Source organism: Aedes albopictus, chromosome 2 (assembly GCF_035046485.1).
Source record: "Aedes albopictus strain Foshan chromosome 2, AalbF5, whole genome shotgun sequence".
NCBI lineage: Eukaryota > Metazoa > Arthropoda > Insecta > Diptera > Culicidae > Aedes > Aedes albopictus.
Window position 1 is genome coordinate 342,070,290 of NC_085137.1, and position 8,532 is coordinate 342,078,821.

General features: G+C 40.5%; 1 long non-coding RNA gene across 8 annotated transcripts; it reads right to left on the bottom strand.

The window, feature by feature from the left end:
- Nucleotides 1-1,674: 1,674 nt before the first annotated feature.
- LOC134288279 (uncharacterized) lies at nt 1,675-8,099 on the bottom strand. Of its 8 annotated transcripts, none has more exons than XR_009997870.1 (5): nt 7,109-8,099; nt 5,747-6,736; nt 5,252-5,499; nt 2,776-4,880; nt 1,675-2,651 (listed from the first exon to the last, which is right to left on the bottom strand). It is a non-coding gene; the product is annotated as an uncharacterized LOC134288279 (long non-coding RNA). The 8 variants fall into 8 exon arrangements; XR_009997869.1 differs by having other exon boundaries at nt 2,776-5,004; XR_009997872.1 differs by having other exon boundaries at nt 2,776-4,508; nt 4,757-5,499.
- Between the last annotated feature and the right edge of the window lie 433 nt (nt 8,100-8,532).

Sequence of the window (8,532 nt, forward strand, 5' to 3'; positions counted from 1 at the left end):
AGTCGAACCAGAAGTGTTGAAGACCGCTAGATGAGTTCCATACGCGCTGGCGCCTTGGACCGTTTCTGCTGCAGTGATAACAACAGATATTTGATTCACTAAAAGGAACCTGTTCTTCTGTCCCAATCATTGTAAGTAGAGGGTAAAACGACTATGTCATATGTAATATAATACAGTAAATTATCTCATTCCGATAAATTACTGATGAATACATAATACATTTTAGAAGATATTTAATCAACATAAGAAAATTAAAACCTCGATTAAAAAACCCTTCACACACTGCTCATATGCTAATTGTGATTTCCATCGTTATTGGCATGTAATAACAGCCTACAGAAAAGAGAAAAGTTCATCTCTAAATAGGTTTTGCTGTCGTCGATCGGTGGCTCAAACGGGGAATCAGTTGGTCGGTAGTCGAACCAGAAATGTTGAAGACCGCTAGAGTTGACCGTAAAGTTGTTCAATCTTCTTGATTTCATTTGTTTACCATTAGAGTCAAGCTTTTATAATTGTATTGTTAGAGCAAACTTTGCTAGTTTGTACATTGCATTTATTCAGTTTTTGCAGTGTTGAATTATTGAATTATCTTATATCACCTTTTAATAAACCCGAATGTAAAGAAAAATGCAATGCATCATTACACTGATAATGCCAATCTAAAACATTATTGCATGACAAGTGTGGAATTACTGCATTTCGCATTGCAAAGGTTGATATTCAGTCTAATTCGTGCAATGTTATAATGCTTGTGGTTACTTGGGATAATACTGATTCTGTAGATAAAAAAACTTCGCAGCCAAGAGCGCCATCACGTACATGGAATGGAGTAGACGAAACGATTGGTTTGACAAAGAGTGTAAGAGAGAGTTTGGATGAAGAGAACACAGTGCGGGGTATCTTGCTGCAGCACGGGACCCGTCAGAATGTGGAACAATACTAATGAAAGTGAAAGCAGCAAATCCGCCTTTTACGAGAGGAAAAAAATCATCCTGGAAGAAGCAGGGTGACAGACAAACGTCAGAAAAACAAAAGGTGGAAGTGGCACTTCGATAAACACCTATATGGTGCAGAGAATGTACGCAATTAATATCAAGTCAACAGAAGAAATGCCTATATCAGCCAGCGGATGATGCGAACCAACCAGCTCCCTTTCTGAATGAAGTTAAGGATGCCATTCAACAATTCAAGAACAATAAGGTAGCTGGTAAAGAAGGTAATGTTGGCTATTTACCGGAGGAGGAGAAGGAATGGGTGCTTTGCTTCGTTAACAAGAAGGCACACATGTAGCCGATACTGTAAGCGGAGTAATATTCAGCACAAACGTGCTAGGGGTAATGGATTCGATTTCCGATCGATCCAGGAGCTCTTCATAAAGAAATTACCTTGAATTCCTTAGGCATGTTTGTGCCTGTCACAATATTCGCATGCAAAATGTCATTGGTAGAGGAAGCTCTTAGTGTTCATAAAACACTGGCTGAAAGTAGGTTTTGTTCCAGTTAGAACGTTACGCCACAAACAAGAAGATAAGAAAGGCAACAAGTTAGATAACTTCCAAGCGATCTCCATTTTGAATGTCACTTGTTAAGTTCTTCAAATTTTTTTGTCAATTTGAATTGCCCAAAATGCTCTCAAATGACGTTTTATTAAATTTTGCTACCTGAGGGGGTGGTCGTGGGTACCGACTATTGCCAAATCCCATTTACACTCAATCTGGTACGGTCAGGGCGTTAACACTGAACACCCAAAATGGTCAAAAATAACGTTTTATTAAATTTTGCTACCTGAGATGGTGGTCGTGGGTACCGACTATTGCCAAATCCCATTTACACTCAATCTGGTACGGTCAGGGCGTTAACACTGAACACCCAAAATGGTCAAAAATAACGTTTTATTAAATTTTGCTACCTGAGATGGTGGTCGTGGGTACCGACTATTGCCAAATCCCATTTACACTCAATCTGGTACGGTCAGGGCGTTAACACTGAACACCCAAAATGGTCAAAAATAACGTTTTATTACATTTTGCCACCTGAGGGGGTGGTCGTGAAGTGAAGTGAAGTGATTTTTTTTGAAAGATGTGCACCACGTGGATGGTGGTAAAATCACATTAACCATTTTACATGGTTATTTTGAGAAAAATCTTTTTTGACTTAAAAATAAAGCCCCTTAGTCGTCGACTAACCGTGACTAAGGAGGACGACAGGGCTGATCAAATTTTTTTGTCAATTTGAATTGCCCAAAATGCTCTCAAATGACGTTTTATTAAATTTTGCTACCTGAGGGGGTGGTCGTGGGTACCGACTATTGCCAAATCCCATTTACACTCAATCTGGTACGGTCAGGGCGTTAACACTGAACACCCAAAATGGTCAAAAATAACGTTTTATTAAATTTTGCTACCTGAGATGGTGGTCGTGGGTACCGACTATTGCCAAATCCCATTTACACTCAATCTGGTACGGTCAGGGCGTTAACACTGAACACCCAAAATAGTCAAAAATAACGTTTTATTAAATTTTGCTACCTGAGATGGTGGTCGTGGGTACCGACTATTGCCAAATCCCATTTACACTCAATCTGGTACGGTCAGGGCGTTAACACTGAACACCCAAAATAGTCAAAAATAACGTTTTATTAAATTTTGCTACCTGAGATGGTGGTCGTGGGTACCGACTATTGCCAAATCCCATTTACACTCAATCTGATACGGTCAGGGCGTTAACACTGAACACCCAAAATGGTCAAAAATAACGTTTTATTAAATTTTGCTACCTGAGGGGGTGGTCGTGGGTACCGACTATTGCCAAATCCCATTTACACTCAATCTGGTACGGTCAGGGCGTTAACACTGAACACCCAAAATGGTCAAAAATAACGTTTTATTAAATTTTGCTACCTGAGGGGGTGGTCGTGGGTACCGACTATTGCCAAATCCCATTTACACTCAATCTGGTACGGTCAGGGCGTTAACACTGAACACCCAAAATGGTCAAAAATAACGTTTTATTACATTTTGCCACCTGAGGGGGTGGTCGTGAAGTGAAGTGAAGTGATTTTTTTTGAAAGATGTGCACCACGTGGATGGTGGTAAAATCACATTAACCATTTTACATGGTTATTTTGAGAAAAATCTTTTTTGACTTAAAAATAAAGCCCCTTAGTCGTCGACTAACCGTGACTAAGGAGGACGACAGGGCTGATCAAATTTTTTTGTCAATTTGAATTGCCCAAAATGCTCTCAAATGACGTTTTATTAAATTTTGCTACCTGAGGGGGTGGTCGTGGGTACCGACTATTGCCAAATCCCATTTACACTCAATCTGGTACGGTCAGGGCGTTAACACTGAACACCCAAAATGGTCAAAAATAACGTTTTATTACATTTTGCCACCTGAGGGGGTGGTCGTGAAGTGAAGTGAAGTGATTTTTTTTGAAAGATGTGCACCACGTGGATGGTGGTAAAATCACATTAACCATTTTACATGGTTATTTTGAGAAAAATCTTTTTTGACTTAAAAATAAAGCCCCTTAGTCGTCGACTAACCGTGACTAAGGAGGACGACAGGGCTGATCAAATTTTTTTGTCAATTTGAATTGCCCAAAATGCTCTCAAATGACGTTTTATTAAATTTTGCTACCTGAGGGGGTGGTCGTGGGTACCGACTATTGCCAAATCCCATTTACACTCAATCTGGTACGGTCAGGGCGTTAACACTGAACACCCAAAATGGTCAAAAATAACGTTTTATTAAATTTTGCTACCTGAGATGGTGGTCGTGGGTACCGACTATTGCCAAATCCCATTTACACTCAATCTGGTACGGTCAGGGCGTTAACACTGAACACCCAAAATGGTCAAAAATAACGTTTTATTAAATTTTGCTACCTGAGGGGGTGGTCGTGGGTACCGACTATTGCCAAATCCCATTTACACTCAATCTGGTACGGTCAGGGCGTTAACACTGAACACCCAAAATGGTCAAAAATAACGTTTTATTAAATTTTGCTACCTGAGGGGGTGGTCGTGGGTACCGACTATTGCCAAATCCCATTTACACTCAATCTGGTACGGTCAGGGCGTTAACACTGAACACCCAAAATGGTCAAAAATAACGTTTTATTACATTTTGCCACCTGAGGGGGTGGTCGTGAAGTGAAGTGAAGTGATTTTTTTTGAAAGATGTGCACCACGTGGATGGTGGTAAAATCACATTAACCATTTTACATGGTTATTTTGAGAAAAATCTTTTTTGACTTAAAAATAAAGCCCCTTAGTCGTCGACTAACCGTGACTAAGGAGGACGACAGGGCTGATCAAATTTTTTTGTCAATTTGAATTGCCCAAAATGCTCTCAAATGACGTTTTATTAAATTTTGCTACCTGAGGGGGTGGTCGTGGGTACCGACTATTGCCAAATCCCATTTACACTCAATCTGGTACGGTCAGGGCGTTAACACTGAACACCCAAAATAGTCAAAAATAACGTTTTATTAAATTTTGCTACCTGAGATGGTGGTCGTGGGTACCGACTATTGCCAAATCCCATTTACACTCAATCTGGTACGGTCAGGGCGTTAACACTGAACACCCAAAATGGTCAAAAATAACGTTTTATTAAATTTTGCTACCTGAGGGGGTGGTCGTGGGTACCGACTATTGCCAAATCCCATTAACACTCAATCTGGTACGGTCAGGGCGTTTACACTGAACACCCAAAATGGTCAAAAATAACGTTTTATTAAATTTTGCTACCTGAGGGGGTGGTCGTGGGTACCGACTATTGCCAAATCCCATTTACACTCAATCTGGTACGGTCAGGGCGTTAACACTGAACACCCAAAATAGTCAAAAATAACGTTTTATTAAATTTTGCTACCTGAGATGGTGGTCGTGGGTACCGACTATTGCCAAATCCCATTTACACTCAATCTGGTACGGTCAGGGCGTTAACACTGAACACCCAAAATGGTCAAAAATAACGTTTTATTACATTTTGCCACCTGAGGGGGTGGTCGTGAAGTGAAGTGAAGTGATTTTTTTTGAAAGATGTGCACCACGTGGATGGTGGTAAAATCACATTAACCATTTTACATGGTTATTTTGAGAAAAATCTTTTTTGACTTAAAAATAAAGCCCCTTAGTCGTCGACTAACCGTGACTAAGGAGGACGACAGGGCTGATCAAATTTTTTTGTCAATTTGAATTGCCCAAAATGCTCTCAAATGACGTTTTATTAAATTTTGCTACCTGAGGGGGTGGTCGTGGGTACCGACTATTGCCAAATCCCATTTACACTCAATCTGGTACGGTCAGGGCGTTAACACTGAACACCCAAAATGGTCAAAAATAACGTTTTATTAAATTTTGCTACCTGAGGGGGTGGTCGTGGGTACCGACTATTGCCAAATCCCATTTACACTCAATCTGGTACGGTCAGGGCGTTAACACTGAACACCCAAAATGGTCAAAAATAACGTTTTATTACATTTTGCCACCTGAGGGGGTGGTCGTGAAGTGAAGTGAAGTGATTTTTTTTGAAAGATGTGCACCACGTGGATGGTGGTAAAATCACATTAACCATTTTACATGGTTATTTTGAGAAAAATCTTTTTTGACTTAAAAATAAAGCCCCTTAGTCGTCGACTAACCGTGACTAAGGAGGACGACAGGGCTGATCAAATTTTTTTGTCAATTTGAATTGCCCAAAATGCTCTCAAATGACGTTTTATTAAATTTTGCTACCTGAGGGGGTGGTCGTGGGTACCGACTATTGCCAAATCCCATTTACACTCAATCTGGTACGGTCAGGGCGTTAACACTGAACACCCAAAATGGTCAAAAATAACGTTTTATTAAATTTTGCTACCTGAGGGGGTGGTCGTGAAGTGAAGTGAAGTGATTTTTTTTGAAAGATGTGCACCACGTGGATGGTGGTAAAATCACATTAACCATTTTACATGGTTATTTTGAGAAAAATCTTTTTTGACTTAAAAATAAAGCCCCTTAGTCGTCGACTAACCGTGACTAAGGAGGACGACAGGGCTGATCAAATTTTTTTGTCAATTTGAATTGCCCAAAATGCTCTCAAATGACGTTTTATTAAATTTTGCTACCTGAGGGGGTGGTCGTGGGTACCGACTATTGCCAAATCCCATTTACACTCAATCTGGTACGGTCAGGGCGTTAACACTGAACACCCAAAATGGTCAAAAATAACGTTTTATTAAATTTTGCTACCTGAGGGGGTGGTCGTGGGTACCGACTATTGCCAAATCCCATTTACACTCAATCTGGTACGGTCAGGGCGTTAACACTGAACACCCAAAATGGTCAAAAATAACGTTTTATTACATTTTGCCACCTGAGGGGGTGGTCGTGAAGTGAAGTGAAGTGATTTTTTTTGAAAGATGTGCACCACGTGGATGGTGGTAAAATCACATTAACCATTTTACATGGTTATTTTGAGAAAAATCTTTTTTGACTTAAAAATAAAGCCCCTTAGTCGTCGACTAACCGTGACTAAGGAGGACGACAGGGCTGATCAAATTTTTTTGTCAATTTGAATTGCCCAAAATGCTCTCAAATGACGTTTTATTAAATTTTGCTACCTGAGGGGGTGGTCGTGGGTACCGACTATTGCCAAATTCCATTTACACTCAATCTGGTACGGTCAGGGCGTTAACACTGAACACCCAAAATAGTCAAAAATAACGTTTTATTAAATTTTGCTACCTGAGATGGTGGTCGTGGGTACCGACTATTGCCAAATCCCATTTACACTCAATCTGGTACGGTCAGGGCGTTAACACTGAACACCCAAAATGGTCAAAAATAACGTTTTATTAAATTTTGCTACCTGAGATGGTGGTCGTGGGTACCGACTATTGCCAAATCCCATTTACACTCAATCTGGTACGGTCAGGGCGTTAACACTGAACACCCAAAATGGTCAAAAATAACGTTTTATTAAATTTTGCTACCTGAGATGGTGGTCGTGGGTACCGACTATTGCCAAATCCCATTTACACTCAATCTGGTACGGTCAGGGCGTTAACACTGAACACCCAAAATGGTCAAAAATAACGTTTTATTAAATTTTGCTACCTGAGGGGGTGGTCGTGGGTACCGACTATTGCCAAATCCCATTTACACTCAATCTGGTACGGTCAGGGCGTTAACACTGAACACCCAAAATGGTCAAAAATAACGTTTTATTACATTTTGCCACCTGAGGGGGTGGTCGTGAAGTGAAGTGAAGTGATTTTTTTTGAAAGATGTGCACCACGTGGATGGTGGTAAAATCACATTAACCATTTTACATGGTTATTTTGAGAAAAATCTTTTTTGACTTAAAAATAAAGCCCCTTAGTCGTCGACTAACCGTGACTAAGGAGGACGACAGGGCTGATCAAATTTTTTTGTCAATTTGAATTGCCCAAAATGCTCTCAAATGACGTTTTATTAAATTTTGCTACCTGAGGGGGTGGTCGTGGGTACCGACTATTGCCAAATCCCATTTACACTCAATCTGGTACGGTCAGGGCGTTAACACTGAACACCCAAAATAGTCAAAAAAAACGTTTTATTAAATTTTGCTACCTGAGATGGTGGTCGTGGGTACCGACTATTGCCAAATCCCATTTACACTCAATCTGGTACGGTCAGGGCGTTAACACTGAACACCCAAAATGGTCAAAAATAACGTTTTATTAAATTTTGCTACCTGAGATGGTGGTCGTGGGTACCGACTATTGCCAAATCCCATTTACACTCAATCTGGTACGGTCAGGGCGTTAACACTGAACACCCAAAATGGTCAAAAATAACGTTTTATTAAATTTTGCTACCTGAGATGGTGGTCGTGGGTACCGACTATTGCCAAATCCCATTTACACTCAATCTGGTACGGTCAGGGCGTTAACACTGAACACCCAAAATGGTCAAAAATAACGTTTTATTAAATTTTGCTACCTGAGATGGTGGTCGTGGGTACCGACTATTGCCAAATCCCATTTACACTCAATCTGGTACGGTCAGGGCGTTAACACTGAACACCCAAAATGGTCAAAAATAACGTTTTATTAAATTTTGCTACCTGAGATGGTGGTCGTGGGTACCGACTATTGCCAAATCCCATTTACACTCAATCTGGTACGGTCAGGGCGTTAACACTGAACACCCAAAATGGTCAAAAATAACGTTTTATTAAATTTTGCTACCTGAGATGGTGGTCGTGGGTACCGACTATTGCCAAATCCCATTTACACTCAATCTGATACGGTCAGGGCGTTAACACTGAACACCCAAAATGGTCAAAAATAACGTTTTATTAAATTTTGCTACCTGAGATGGTGGTCGTGGGTACCGACTATTGCCAAATCCCATTTACACTCAATCTGGTACGGTCAGGGCGTTAACACTGAACACCCAAAATGGTCAAAAATAACGTTTTATTAAATTTTGCTACCTGAGGGGGTGGTCGTGGGTACCGACTATTGCCAAATCCCATTTACACTCAATCTGGTACG